The sequence below is a fragment of the Aquila chrysaetos genome, chromosome 11, assembly GCF_900496995.4.
Source record: "Aquila chrysaetos chrysaetos chromosome 11, bAquChr1.4, whole genome shotgun sequence".
Classification (NCBI taxonomy): domain Eukaryota; kingdom Metazoa; phylum Chordata; class Aves; order Accipitriformes; family Accipitridae; genus Aquila; species Aquila chrysaetos.
This window is the reverse complement of record NC_044014.1, coordinates 4,699,171-4,715,336: the sequence shown is the minus strand read 5'-3', so window position 1 is coordinate 4,715,336 and position 16,166 is coordinate 4,699,171. Positions and strand designations below refer to the sequence as shown.

At 42.4% G+C, this 16,166-nt stretch overlaps 1 protein-coding gene and 1 long non-coding RNA gene across 2 annotated transcripts in view; both read right to left on the bottom strand.

Annotated features, from left to right (window-relative positions):
• Nucleotides 1–8,957, bottom strand: part of CHST15 (carbohydrate sulfotransferase 15) — a 48,721-nt gene extending 39,764 nt beyond the window's left edge. Inside the window, exon 1 of the mRNA XM_030030791.2 lies at nt 8,869–8,957. The gene's annotated coding sequence lies outside the window, so the exon portion shown is untranslated. The remainder of the gene's footprint in view (nt 1–8,868) is intronic.
• A 1,339-nt stretch (nt 8,958–10,296) lies between these two features.
• LOC115348252 lies at nt 10,297–15,235 on the bottom strand. Its single transcript, XR_003925775.1, has 3 exons — nt 15,161–15,235; nt 14,776–14,934; nt 10,297–10,562 (listed from the first exon to the last, which is right to left on the bottom strand). It is a non-coding gene; the product is annotated as an uncharacterized LOC115348252 (long non-coding RNA).
• Nucleotides 15,236–16,166: the final 931 nt, after the last annotated feature.

Genomic DNA, 16,166 nt, shown 5'->3' with positions numbered 1-16,166 from the left:
TGCTCAAAGTCATGATATCAACTCAGCTTTCTCCGAATTGTTTTTCATTAGATTTTAATTAAACAAAAAAGAAACAGCTGCAAGTTTCATTCTGAGCTTAGCAGCATCCTGGTGACTAAAACTTTTACAAATTTGAAACAGCCTTTCCACTTTTCCTACCTTATTGATCCTCAGCGATGGTGACATCTAATCCAGCCAAGCCTTCTGCACCTAAACCTGCACTCCAGACATGAAGCAATTACAGCTCCCCTTCTAACACCTACAGCCCAGAAATAAAGTTCTCTTTTAGAAAGCTATAAGCCTCTCTTGGATAATTAATAAATATACTGTCAGTCAGCTCCTGTTAAAATTACAAAATTGCTAGCACTGCAATTTCAAGGCTTGTAATGCCAATTTCTTCAGTAATAAGTATGTACGGAAAAAAAAAACTGTAAGCACTATCTAACAGACATCAGATGAAATATAAACAGACTCTAAATATTTACCAGCAGAGGAAGTTCAAAAATATCCCTGCAAAAACAAAGCGGATGGCAGGCTAAATCCAGAGCCATTGAGCGTTCTTCGAAGGATGTGCTAAGAGGAACTTCATTTTCAGTTTGACATCGCTAAGTCAAATTAATTCCTTCCTCCTATTCAATTGCTACATAAAAATCCTTGATGCCAAAAGGACAAAGCTAAAAATGTCCCTAAAACCATGCCTGAATGCTGCACTTGATGCAAAAGACCATCCAAACTCCTACCCACACAATGCAGTAATGCAATACTTTATTTAAAGAGTTAGACTTTGGGGCTTTCCATCACTTTTAAGGCCTAAATATCCTTAACAGGAACGTCGACCCGCACGGTCAGCTTCCCTTAGCACTGAAATGGGCACACGTCTACAATATCTCAATAGAAGGGGACCTCTGGGATAACACAACTACTGATAGATTATTTCAAAGACAACTATTATTTCCTTTTCACATACCCTCATCCCCACCAGACATTATCTTCACCTTAAGACTTCCTGGCCGAACTAAAGAACATATGCACAGAAAAGTATGGCTGAATGACTTTAGCTCCAGTCATTCATCAAGAAGAAAACTTTTTAAGATCCCATTTCAATTTATTTTTTTCAAATCCTGGCATGCTGAAGTCAGCAGGAAGACATTTCATTGACTTTAATGAAGCCAGAGGTTCATCCTGAGAATTGCTGTTTGGAATGAACACAGCATTTATATTATCTCATTTGAAACACTCAATTTTTGTGTTAAATGCAACTTAATGATATTTGCTATTTCGGAATTATTTGTTATCTTTAAAAATACACAAAGAAGGTTATTAAAAATACTGCACTGTAAAATTTTTAGTGATTATGGTTGGGATATTTTTGTTTCAGTAACAGGCAAGTATTTTTAATGCACAAATACACATTGTCATAAAGTTTCAGTTCATTTTCTAATACTGAAAAGCCTTAGAATCTAGGACTTGTAATAGTCCAACAAAAATCACTGTTGATATTTACGTGCTTACCTGTATTTTCACAGTACATTTTTTAGTGCTTTTTTTTCATTTATTACCCAATGTACTAGTACAGCAAGATAAAAAACTGGAAAACCGGATAGATTACTACACCCACTTAATGGGTACCATTAAAAGAAGTAGCTATCAAAACTCAGCAGAAGCTTTTTATGCATTCCCCTGTATCACGCCAAAATGAGTTATTGCAACACTGGAACTCTGATATCAAACAACACGAACACTCAATTTTTAAAGCTGTAAGCAGAAATAAACAGCAGGTGATTTGAAGCCATCTAAGAAGCATATTTTACCCAAAGAGTTACTGAAATCTATTTAAAAAAAAAAACCAACCCAAAAGCAGTGGGGACTTTTAACCGACAAGCTACTCACTGTGAAGTACTAGAGTGTTACAGCAAACCACTGCTTCAAGACCGGTTTACCAGTCTTACCACTACAGCCACACACTTCGTCGAGCAGAGGACTCTCAACTTCTCCAAAACAACCGGAAAACATTTGCAGTGCCCACAGTTTGGAGGAGCCAGATTCTGGTCCCCCTTACACCACTGAAAACCAAGAGCTGAATTACTCTTGATCCACCCTAATGCAAGAGAAATCCATGTGGGATTTCCATGGATACCAATATATATTCAATTTTACTATGCTGTGTATTTTTAATTTTGCTGATCTCCTCAGCAATGTTCAAAAATCTTCTCTGAAGAGTTAAACACTTCAGTATTTAAAATAGCCTGATGTTAGACAAATGAATTTTTCCTCTTTCCTATAATGAGAGGGATGAGTTTAGGTTCCAACGTTCCCTTCTGTTCACCTCTCACATCTCATTTCTTGTTGAAACTGTTTTAAAGCTGGTATAAATAGCTTTGCAAAGTAATTCTACTACTAAATGTCAAGAGCAATAGTGGTTTCATTCTGATTTATCCTTATCTGTTCCTCAGGCAAGTTAATCCTCAACCTGAGATACTGTTTTCATAGCTCTATAATTTATGAAATTTTTCATCTAAATTATTTACTTTATGAATGGCTCCAATGAGTTGCTCAGGGTGTAAAGCTGTAATACTCAATGCTGAAGTGCTCTAGAACACGTTTTTGTCTTTTTAAATGAAAAGACCACCACTGTATCTCGTGTTGTAATTTCTATCGGTAGCCTTTAATGCACAGCAGTGTTTCTACCCAGCCTTTTTATCTGACCTCTGCACTTGCAATAGATGCAGTTACCACCCAAATATCGCCATGTTATCCCAGGCTAGAGCTCCAGGGAGCCACAAAACAAGCAAAAAGTCCCTGAATCTGAAGAACAACCTCACAGCATGAACCCATATTCCTTCGGGGAGCTGAACTGGCATCAGCTCTGCATGGGCTCAAAACCTGATGTACACGTGCAACCTGCTCCTCTTCCACTTCAACGAAGCAGCATCCAAAATACCTTCCAGAAATGGCCCCAGGAAATTTCCTCAGGCTTCAGCAAAAGGATGAACTGTACAGCAGCCCTCCTGCAAATGCACTAACCGGGGATGGAAGACAGAAGAGGAGCACAACCGCTAGCCTAACATGGTGAAATAAACCTATGAAAAGCTAAGAAAAGCTGACCTTTCAGAGTGTTCCCTGAAAATCCTAGAAATTTCAGATTCATTATCCATCTAACTTATTTAACATTAACAATATCTGTTGAACATTATCTATTTAATACATACATAGCTTAGTTGGAAGACAAATTTCTCAACTAGCAAGTAGACAAAATCAAAGAGGCTGGAAAGGAATATTAGATAAGGTGTTTGATGGACTTGCAAAAACATGTTGTTTTTAAGAATTTTCAGGAGATTAAGGTCCCCTGTGAAGAGCTGGCCCTGCAGGCAAACCCATCTTATTATGTGAGATACGCTCTTAATATTCTATAAACTACCCTTCTCCATTTCCTCCCATTTCTAGCTTTACACAGTCAAACCTCCTGGCTGCACCAGTCAAAAAGAGTCCTTCTCCATCTTTGGAATAATAAATTCTGGCACTCACAGGCCACTATATCCTAGCTTAGGCACAGCAAGGTTAACACTGGGCTCTTACATTTTCTTCAAATCATGTGCAAAACCTTCCAGAATCCTGATTTCTATTACTTTTTTCCTGAGGTCTCTCCTATTTGTTGGTATCTCAGTACTAACTTCATGCCAGATCTAAAGCACTTTAATTACGTGCTTTTTTCCCCCATACTGCTCCAAGACCTGAACTTCTAACTGGGCATGTAGAGCATATAAGGACATTATCATCTTCAGTCATCTGAAACCATCCAATATTGCTAACTCACATCTAACATGCTGCCCACTTTGATAGCACTCTTTCAACACGAGCATCTACCAGGCTTCTTCCATCCCCTAAGTACACACGTTGCAGATAAATCTTCATTATCTTTCTTATGTATCTTACAGAAGTTTGCATTTTTCAAGGCAGTCTTGTCTTGTTTTCTCTGTACATCTTTCAGCCTTACATTTTACCTTCACTATTTTTGTTTGATCTCACAGTTCTTCCCAGTTAAAACTCACCTGTAACACAACTGCTGTTATTTGAAAGAAATGTCCTTCCCCATATTCCATGCAATCCTGAGAAGTTACCAAGTCTAACTTAAACTTGGCAGATTTAAGCCATGCACCAATATATGAAAAAAAAAAAAAAAAAAAAAAAACAACCCCCAAAAAACCCCCAAAAGTCTTTTTCAATCTTATCAGTTTTTCTAATTTTATGGTAAGATAGCAGGGTACATTCACCCACACTGAACATCAAGGTTTTTTTACAGGAAAAATATCTCCTTGTGAAACATATTTTTCCCTACTGGAAGGCGTGAAGCAAAGGAAAAAATATCAGTTTTAGTATTTTGCTATTTAGGTACAGATCTGCACCTTGTACAGTGAGGAACGACCTGCCTTAGATATAGAGCTGGCATAAAAACCCCCATACTTATTTATAATATGGTGTGCATATTTGATGAGTCCAAACGATGGCACATTAAGTTTTAGAATAAAACGTGGGTATTTAGTAGCGCTTGGTATATAAAAGAATAAAGGTCTGTGTCACTTGGCTGCCTCTCCATCACCACATTTCTTCCCATGACTGCATTCATGTCAAAGGAAACCCACTACACAGAAGGCAGGCACCTTGGCAGCCCAAGTGCCTTTTTCACCATCCCTAATGGTGTAGGGGCTTTAGCTTCTTTCTGCAAACCACGGGAGGAAGGCTTGCTGCACCAGGAGCTCCAAAAATCTTTCTGGAGCTGAGTTAGTTTATGTATACTACCTCATTTCTGGTAAGTTCACAAGGAAACCAGCAGGCTTGCCACTTTAGAGATTTGGAAAACATGCGTTTCAGCCAGTTCAAGCTATTGTGGGAATTTTAAGAAGCCGGATCTGGGAATGAGAAGAGGCAGGGCAATGGGTTAGGGTTGGTGGGACCATGACCTCTGGTGTGCTGCCACAGGAGGACAGAGGGAAGGCATTGGGGCAGAGCCTGCCATGGACCGCTCACTCCTGTTCACACTCGCCATCACATCTGGGCTCTCGCCGCCAGCACAGCTGCCTCGTCACTGCCATCAGCCACCGGTACCCAACTGGACATCATCTTTCTGTTTCTTCTCGCAAGGTGTCACGCGCGTCACCTTCGCAAGGTATCGTGCGCATCACCTGGTTATCTCTTCTTACAGAGGACGCCACGCTCCTTAAAACTGGTTCTTACAAGCCACGTTCAGCAGCTGCTGGAAACCAGGTGTAACATAAATTAATAAATATTCCATGGCAAAGCTACATTAACTGCTTGCCCCTAAAGTGCTGTTTAGTGGCATGTCAGGCACAGCTGTGTAATCAAAGGATTACAGTGCTCCCATTGCAACGCGCCTGCCGCACTCCAGCTCCTCGGTAGCTTTCCTGTCTCCCTCGCATGTAAAAACCAAATCGAGTAACCGGGACAGAATTGTAATCGTGTCTTTCAGCCCGGGAAACACAAACGAAAAGGTCGCACGGACAAACGGGCAGTGTGATTGTACAACATGCTTGCTGTTAGACACATGGACAGCCCTACATGTTTTCAAGGGAATGGGTCAGCAATGCTATACATAATTAGTTAATTTTAGTGAAATTGCAGTGTAAGTGGAGAGATTGGTGTAATTCAGGCTGCTTTGCGATAAGAACTTGTAGAAGCTTACAGATCCCTTCCCCTCGTGTGAATAGCTGTATTTAGACTCCAAATCTGGCACCACACTTCGTCAGTAAGAAAAACAGTCCACTTCACTAAAACACATAAATAAATAAGGAATACTAATTTGTGCGGGAAAGCAGTGAAAAAAATGCTCTCTTATTGGAAATCTACCTTGTTTTTCCACAGCACTTTGGATTCTTCCAGCTGAGCAACATAACTCCAGCCAAGGAGTACGGTGGGAATTCAGAGTTATCCCTCACTGTGCAAGGTACAGAGGAAACGAGGTGGGTTAAGGGAGGAACTGAAGCCTGCAGACAGCAATTAAGGAGCCCAGTTCAAACTAGGGTACAGCTCCTGCAAACTCTGTAAGAATTTGGAAACAGGGTGATTCACATCACTTAAGTATCCAGAGTAGCACTGAACGATTTAACAGCACATTTCCTTGGAGTTTCTGACTGTGGGATATACGGCCTTTAAGGATACAGTAATGGTTAAGAGTAATTAAGAGTTAAGAGGGAGAGGGAGCATATTGGCACCTGTTTAAGTCGTGGCTTTCTTCTCCTGAGTGATGTATCTGTAGCGAAAGAGAAACACAGTTGGATGTTCTAACTTAAATCAATACGTCATTTAGGCAAGATCAGACCACTGCTGCTAGCTTACCTCTAGAGAAATATCAGAACATGATTGTAAACACAACGGCGAGTTATAACTTCTTAAAATTTCGCTCCCATGAACATACAAGGAAGCACTCAGCATAGGAGAAGTAGTTAACAATAAGAAGGATTCCCTTCCTAGTCAGCAGAAGAATTCGATAAGAAATCCTTTTTGGGGGGTGGAGGGATTGTAGTATCATAGCTAGCAATACCTCATGAAATTTGGAAGAGTCATCCACCTAACAACTTGATCTTAAATATAAACCAATACTTTGAGAGATACTTTAGTATTGGGACACAGTCCATCTTTAAAAATGTGTGCGATAACACTGAAATCACCTGGGCTACCAACATAATCTTTGCCCACTGAAACTCCTGGTTCTCATAGAGCTCCTGCCGCAGGTTGCTTAAAATAATGTTAAAATATAAGCGGTATCTTATCTGCATCTCTATGATTATGCCTACTTAATCCTATCCTTGCTAATGCTGCTAGTGGATTACATAACTTCATCCTTCCACTTCAACCACATGAAATAATTCAAATACGAGAGTCTGCTTCAACCTTCTCATTTATACAGTTTCCAGATACCTACTTTTAGTTTAGCAAAGACGGCAAAATCCATTACTGTCTCCCATTGCATTACTGGAATGAAGTGTTTTGTCATGTAAATCTCCACTGTTTCACCATGTTCCTCTTACAAACCACCAAACAACACACTCTGAATTTGAGATTAGTTTTCCTGTTACAAAATCTGAACCATAAAACTATTTTGTTATTGATTTCAGAAAAAAAAAGAAGGTAGTTTCACTGCTAAATCATCATACAAGTGGTTTCCTCTTTTCTGCATTCAAATTGATTTTCTTTCTTTTGGCATGTGAAGAGCCAGATGAATACTTTGACTCAATGCCCAAGAGTGAAATGGCACCAGCAGCAGCAGAGAAGCTCTCAGGGCAAGAGACATGTGACAACATCTTAATCACTGACAAAATAAAAGCTTCAAGACAACTATTCCATTGGTATTTACTGTTTATAATTGAGTGTGTGTATGTGTATACAATCAATATATATAAATAGCATAGATATAAATGCATATGTATAGTTCATGTATATGTTGTGACCTCTAATTGATGGAAATTTCCCTTTTTGCCAGAGCTCAAGTAGTCCCCAGTTAGTATCAAGTGCAGTGCTGTTCAATTAGGCATTTGTTTACACAAACGAGCGCATACGATTTTCAGTCAAACCTTAAAAATATTTATTCTTCATGAACAGTTCCAGCAAACTTTGCATTTTAATCCTTAACCTGCTCAGCTGACTACTCTGCTTTTTCTTAGTTACAAAATACAAAAGGCACGTGTTTATTCTACAGGAGATGATAATGATTTTTTGTCTGGCTAATGCTTCAAGAAGTGAAACCATTCTTATGTCATATGCAAGCAAATCAATATGAAGAGAACTTTAGGCGATAGAACCATATGATAAAAAAAAAAAAAATTACAAATACACTTCCGTATCTGAAAGTTTGGTAGGTGTTTAGCTGCACCAGCCTAGAAATACTATCATCTATCCTATTAACCTACAAATCTAGCTGTGTCTAAGAAAGTCAATTCACTGCAGAGTACGGCTGTAGTATTACAATGAAGGAGCACAGGGAAAAAAAAAAAACAAACAAACAAACCAAAACACAAAACCGTATATGACACCACCAAAGTTCAGCTGGTGAATTGTTGTTTAACAGACTCTAACCATAATAACCCGTCACTGAACCTTGACTGCATTCTCAGCAAAAGCATGCTAGGAAGCTATTTTTAACAGCCAACAGCTTGCATTTAAGAAATACCCCTCTTCACCTAAAAATATGCATCAGTGACTGGCAACATCCATCCACGGCTTAATTCTAGGCAGGCTGCGCTGCCGGAATTAAACGAACGTTTCAAAGCAAGCCGCTTTACAAGTACCTTCTCTCCCAAACCACGGTAAAAACCAGCGCAATTAGCCCAGGAGCAGTTCTCCGGTAAGGCAGCCCGGCGAGATGACAGCAAATTACATTATCTTTGTCATCGTTCCGCCCTCCCCGGAGCACTGACCTGCTCGGGGGCACGGTTTAAAAGAAGCGTGTGTGTGTCCCCCCCCTTCCACCTCCGCTCCGAAGCACCGGGGGATGCTGCACCCGAGGTGCCCGGTACCCGCCCGAGGAGGAGGAGGAGGAGGAGGAGGAAGGCTCCCGGCCCCCCCTTTTTTGCTAGGGAAAACACCACCAGCCTTCACCCTGGAGTAAGACTTTGGGGGGGGGGGGCAGCCGGAGGTATCCCCGCACCTCCAGAACCGGCTACCGCGGGGGGAGCACGGCGCTCCCGGGGCGGGGGGGGGGGCTCTCCGCCGTACCGAGCCCTACCGAGCCGGCTGCCCAACTTCCCGCAAAGTCCCGTCGCCTTCCAACTTGGGGAACCACCACCACCCCCCCCCCCCCACCACCCCGGTATTTCCCCCCCGGTATCCCCACGGCCGCCCTCCCAGCGCACCTACCTCCGCCGGTTCTGCCCCGCACCGCGCTCCTCCGTCCTCCTCCTCCTCCGCCGGCTCTGCCCTGCGGGGGGGGGTGGGCGGAGGAGGAGGAGGAGGAGGAGGAGGAGGAAGAAGAAGGGGGAGGGAGCAGCCCCGCGTCGCTCCCCGCCCGCGCTGCGCAGCCCGGGAGGCGGCGTAGCTGCCGCTCCGCTCGGTGCCGCGGAGGGAAGGGGTTCCGCGGGGAGGGCTGCGGGGGTCCCGCCGGAGCATCCCCCCCCCCCCCCCAGCACCGTCTGCCGGTTGGGCTTGCTTGAAAGCTTTTGGAAAGAGATGGAGCTCGCCCGAGCGATCCTACAGGGAATTCGATGCGTCCCATGCAAACGGCGTTCGGGTGGAACCAGCGGCATCCCAAATTTCGGGGGGGGGGGGGGGGGGACACCGACGCCAGTCAGAGGTCAACCCGAGGGGACCCATTGCTCATACGCTGCCAGGTCTCCGTGGCTTGAGCAAGTCAGACTTTTCATGCTGCGTACCTTTGCAGACCACGCGCAGCACGCACCGCCGTGGTCCAGTTTTGAAATGGCAACAGCACAAACGTTGGCTGAGAAGCCAAAATCTTCCGCTCAGTAAGCGCAAGGTTCATTCCCAACCGAGAGGATCCTACCACGTATACATAAATACATGTATGTAAAACTATAGTCTGCTTATTAGGTCGTTCGTCTGATACACGCACGTACCTTCGGTGATGTAGCGCGCAGTTTCACGCGAAGGTTTAATGCAACGCTCGCAGCGTTGATGGTATCAGAAGTTGTTGTGCAGCTGTGACTGTCCGCAGCTGGCGTGTGAGCACGCTGGAGGAGAAAAGCTCTTCCTATTTCCCTCCTAACACTAAGTCAACCCGCTGCTGGGCTTAGATCTGCATGTTTCATATTCGGCAACATTATTTCTAAGAAGTTGAGGGGATGAAGCCTGAGCTAAGTATGAAAGAACGGTGAATACTGTGTTTTAGTATTTTCCTTTCGTGATCAAGTCCATCGTTGGTTAGAAGCGTCTAAAATTTACACAAATTTGTGGCAATCTGTTCTGAAGTGAAACCATATGTAAATTAATAGTAAAATACAAACCAGAAGCTTCCAAATTACACATCTATGATTGGGAGCCAAAGTTTAAGGATTTCAAATGGGTCATTATACACCTGTAAGACCATATATAAATAAGAGACTGACTTAAAAATCACACAGGCACAAGTTTCCTATGGCACAGAGTATGTATCTCTCCTCAGGTCACATCTGATTCTCACCTAATTCTTAGCTAAAAAAACCTCACAGAATGACACACCTGACTGGGTGAAACCTGTGATTTATAGAATATTCACTCATATTCAGTGTTTCTGGTCTGGGTTAAATATGCTGCCCTCCAAGGCCTTTTTAGGCCTCCTGGGATGCTCCAAATAGCAATTATGCTTAGCCAGATTTCTGCATAATTATACTCCCTTCCTTTTTATGTATTTTAAAAAAAAAATTTGGAGAAGCTGTCACGAAAACAAGATCTTCATTCCCTGAGGAAGTCTCTGTTCACACTATTCCTCACCAACCATCAGCTGGAGTAGAAATCTTGATGGCGGTATCTACGTGTGGTAGCTCAAACTCTCAGGCACTCCATAAAGGTTGTGTCTGTCCATCTCTCAGACACGTAGAAACTATCTTCAACATTACCTGGTGAGATGGGGAGGGAAATACAAAATAACAAATCACTGTCCAGGAACTAATTGATTGAACAATGATAGTCAGAAGAACAGTCAGAATAAATAGTCTAAAAAAATCTAAAAACTAAGACCAGACTTTAATTCTCATTCTTCAAGATGTTCAAAGAGGGAAGAAATTAAGAGATTTCAATATAGAAATTATAGTAAAACTTTCTCTGACTAGGTTGGTTTTCATGAACGGAAGCTCCTGACCTCCACCTCTGTAAATATGATTTCTGCTGGTTGCCATGCTTACTCTGCAACATATGAAGGATCATCTCACTTTTAAAAGGAGTCGGTACATATTTCTTAGCTCTGAGCAGGCTTATCTGGTAAAAAAGATGGGAGATCCCTTTAGCAGTGTTGAAAAGCAGGCACGCAATTAGTAGTGCAAGCATGTGAATTTTAAAGGTGATTTTTTTACGCAGGGGAGTCATTCCTTATTGCTGCTGACGGCGGTTTGGGGCAGAAGTCTGGCGCAGAGGGCCGGTGGCTAGGTCTGACAGCAGCAGAACTGTACATTTATAGCCAGATTTAACTCTGAGATAAACAAATCAGATTGTGTCCTCAGAGCACCGCTGTAATGGGATGCTAATCCGGGGAAACGAACTGCTCTTCCTCCATGTGCCTATTTCAGCATCAGCATCTTTAGGTTATTCTCACAGAGAGGGGTTAGAAATGCAGACAGATGTTTCTGCTTTGTGCTGCATCTCTCCCAAACTCAAAAACCCGAGGAAGAAGTTCATTGCCCGCAAGCACCCGGGACGCTTTTACTTCCCACTCCTGCTGCTTTTGGGGAGCCCTTTTCCCATGACCTCCCATCACCAGGCACTGCTTTCCGAAGCTTTTCTCGAGGGATGTTGTTACAGGGTACCCGCATAAACCGATACCCTTACGCCAAATTGTAGTAGCACCAGAAACGGATGTGGGTTGTGACAGGAAAAGACAAAAAACTTCCCCAAAACGTCTCTGTCCCCCCTCTGCCATGAGCTGTGAGGAGCAAACGGATGTGCCGAGTTGTCCAAGAGAGCTGCCTGAGCGAGCAGCTTCGGGATTCCCCCTTTGCCCAGAAAAGCAGAGGGGGAGCTGGAGCTGGAAGCAAAGAATTTACTGGGTGGGGACCTCTAAAATTCAGCCGGGGAGTTTCCATGCAGTAAGTCTGAAAAACCACAAGGTGATATATATGTTGTACTTAACAGTTTTAGGATTTACACTGCTATGCCGCCGAGCCGCTCTGCTGAGCAGAGACACAGCAAAGCCCAATTTCACGCAGACATTCAATCCTGTTGAATGCACGGTTGCTTTCCAACACAGGCTGGGGTTAAGATGTGCAACCACGGCACCCTGACACCCGTGGAGACTATTTCGGCTCTTCCTCCAACTCCGACGCTGGGCTCTGAGCTGTGAGTTGGTGCTATGAGAAAACTGCAGAAAGATTTACTAGTCTTAGTTGTCTGTTCTCCCATTAAAACACTGGTATAATTCTCACTGGAATTAATGGAATGTGTGTGTTTTAAGGAAATGCATTATTAGTTTTATTTTCCCCACGGTATCCTGGCAACAGACACATTCCTAAAATACAGATCACTGATTTCATATCTTATACATCCTTTGCCTCTCGTTAAAGGGTATATCAACCTTCAAATACTCGGAATGCTTTTTTGCTGTTTTCCCAACTTGGATTGGGAATTATTCTTCTTGACATGCACATCCCTGGAGAGCACCTGGGAGTTCTTGCTCGGTCTGTAATTGAAGACAATGCCTTTTTTCCTAGAGTAGGCAAAAATTAATACTGAAACGTGATTAGAAAAATGTGTCAGAATTCGGTTTCCCACAAATGGTCTGTTAGATTTTAATTATGTGTGTCGAGAGCCAGTTTCCTTTTGCCTAACAGCCTCCTTTTATCCCAAGTTGTATGTCCTTCAGCGCCCTAAAAAATTCCTTTTTATTCGTGATATTTATGCCCTCCAAGTACTTGTTGAAGGGTATCATTTCCCTCTTAGTCATCATTTAGCCAAGCGATATATATTAAGTTCCTTTAATCTTCACTCATAACTCAGTCTCTTCAGACCCTTAATCATTTTTATTGCTCTTCTATGAATTTTTTCCAATTTGTCTGCATCTCCCTGGCAATGAGGTTACCCAGAATTTAATGCCTTATTTTAGGTGTGATCTCCCTGCAGCAATACAAAAGATGTTACCTCCTGCTACTTTTATCTACCAGTGATTTAACAATATGCTGGAATCATGAAGTAGCTGGGAATCAATTAAAATAGATTTTAAATGGTTCAGCGCACAGAATTACCATAATGCTTTTGTGGCACCGTACGCAACGAGGCGGCTTGAAGCTGGTTGAAGCCTGCTGCTTTTAGAAATACATGTATGTGGCTCCTAGGGCAGGCAAAGCTTTTAAACCTGATGCATGCACAGCTCCGTGATTCTCTAAAGGAATATGAACGAGGAGTTACGATTTAGAAGACAAATGGAGACGGGTTCAAATTGCCACCAGAAATAGCTCACGTGTGCCCACGGCCTGAGGGTTTCACACTGCTGCTCCTGTAACTCTTAGATATGTGACACCATCCAAGGGTTCATCACAGCAACGGTAAAACTAGGTGAGCCAGCAGCCAAGGACCTTGAATATTAGGTTCGTTCAGGATCTTATTTAAATTGTTTGCTTTAATACAAAAAAAAACCCCAATCAAACAAAAAAACCACTTTAGAAATCTGTAACTCATCATGAGATTTGATTAAAGAAGAGCTTGAGATAGCTAAGAAGCAGACAAAATGGGGAAAGATGCTCCAAGACCTCTCAGATCCCTGCTAAAATGATCAGGGGGCTTCTTTGTCGCCGTTGCGTGTGGTTCCTGACGAAAGGCACTGAAGCCAAGGGGAGCTCTGCTCCTGGCTTCTCCTTTCTCGTTTGAACAACCCTGTTGTTTCGTATCGCTCTTGTGAATAAGGAGGGAAGAGTGTTACTCTTGGAGGCGTTTAGTTTCTGTTACAGAATAATCTTTTCCCCTCTGTGTCATATATTTAAACTGTCACTCTCCAGATCTATTATGTATGTTAATATATTTCGTCTCTGAGCCACTGGTAGAGAATTGTAGGTCACTGGGCCATTTTGTGTGCACTCCACTGCCCGGAGTTTCTACTTTCATGTCATTTATTACTCCTCCTCCAGCTCCTGAATTCAAAATGAAGTATTTAACATTTGATCAGGGATGTATTTTAATGAGCATTTGGATTATATGTGTGCCTTATTTCCTTAACTAATTTTGACCATTCTTGCTACCTCAAGAAAAATCAGATTAACTGTATTTTAGAAGCTCTTTTCCCTGCACACTCCAGCCTTTCCTCTTTCCCATCTGTTGCTTCTCATTCATGCCTAAATCTGAAGTTCCCTGCAAACCCCAGCCTTCAGCAGGGGCTTCAGAGTTGAGAAAAACCAGATTGTGGCATGAAAAAAATATACATATAATATGCGTGCATGGATGTGCATGCACATATGAATCTTTCCTTAAGAATTATTTACATTCTGGATAAACACCTCACATTGCTGGACAAAAAAAATTACTGTCTCTTTTAGCTATAATGTATAAATATTTCAAGTAGCAAGGCTGATTTGTTAATGTTGAGTTTGTGGGATGAGTGCTTGCCGTATGGACTTGCCATTTGTTGCAACAGAAATTCATGTAGGAAGAGCAAACCCTGGACCTGTACGAGAGGGGATCCAAGGGGGACCCCGGGCATCCCTCACACCTGATAAGAAAAATCTGGAGCCCAGCTATGAGGTCCCACTCTGGCATGCTTTTGCACGCTCCGTTTCAGCCCAGATGGTACCTGGTTCAGGGAACAGCGTGGTCAGCAACTGTTCCCGTAGGTATGACGTCACCAATGAGGTCAATGCATGAGGTCAGCCTGCTTTTCAAAGAAAAGGTTTTACTTGTGCAGAGATGGCCCATGCCATGCTTCTTTCCTTCAGGACCAGAGGATGGGCCCTGATCCTGCACAGCTGCAGAGGGATGAATTTCCAAGCATGCTTATGCTAGATTAGCCTTCATTTTAGATACACAAACAAAGTCATTTAACTTGCTAGATGTTATATGAAAAATACCAAGATAGGTCAACTGTCTTTACCTTCAAAGTTATGAAAACCATTATTACAAAGATAAATCACATACCTCCTTGCTGACATAATGATAAATGTTTTCTCCAAGTGTTATTCTTTCTGCTAATTTCAGAAAAATGAATATTCCTTTTCTCTTCCTTTTTTTTTTTTTTTTGCTAACTCAGGCTTCGTTACAAAGTCATTTCAATTTGCAATCATTCTTCCAGTACACCTGCAATGATAGAACTGATAAACACTTTCTTCTATTATAATTTTTAATGACTACCATAGTTGCAACAGAATTTTGGCTTTAGGAAGAATACCAGAGATGGCGGAAAACAGAGAGATAAAATTCAGTCTCCATCACACAAGCTGAAGAAATAGCATGGGAGGGATGAATTTCATACATATATTATCTATTCTTAATGCATATTTTTTTCTGATAAGTTTCTACTCACATAGTTAAAACACTGCCATACTTGAATCTGTAAGGAATCTCTTAGTTTCTCCTCGTGCTGCTTACTTCCTCTCTCCCGGTGCCTAAAAGCTGAAACATAACAGCAGAGCTTCTGCACACTGGTAATATCTTGCTGAATCAGGCAGTTTGGTGCAAAGCCAATTCCTGTGACTCCTGTGGTCTCGCATGAGAAATTACTTTTGTTGAATAAGCGTTGACCATTTAATATACAGTGCTCATGACTCACCATATATTCCAAGAGCACTTTGAGATATTTCGATACTGTCTCTGTATTTTTACAACCTAAACATATTCCCTGGAGATTTATTCAGCTTTGCATTCTTCTTCTCATACACATTTCCAGGGGTTTTATGGGGAAGCAAAGAGGAAGCCTAACCATTGCAGGCAGCTCACTTAATTTAGCACAGTCCTGTCCTTTCCAGTTCACCCACCTGCAAAATGGGAATAATAATAAGCACTTAAGGGAGAATATTCACATGTCTAGCTTGAGACCTCTAACGTTAGGCTATCCAGAGGCTCAGCAGAGAGAAATAGCTTCTAATTCAGATGCTTTGAATGGGCTTCTAATGGAGCCTGCTTCTCTCTGCTGGCAGTAAGGGAGACCAAGTGCTCAGCTCAAGCAGCGCTACATCAGGCACTTTGGTCACACGTCGAAAGCCAGACGCTGTGAGCATCCTCTTTCGTGCCTCACCCTGCAACCATTTCCATGCTCAGCTTTCCGCTGCCGAGCAGTATCTGGTTAACTCAGTGGATTTCCACATACGCAAAGTGGAGTGGGTTGCAGGATGAAGACCGTGCTATACCCCCAGTGATCAGCGAGGGTGAATAAATTAGTATTTCAGCAGCACTTTACATGTATTAAGCTCAGTGAAAGTGCTATTAATTATCAATATGGTCAGTCGTTATTATTCATTAGTGGTTAGAGCAAACTACCGAGACTTAAGATTTTGCGTTTCAGTCTCAGGGCTGCAACTGGGTGATATTGA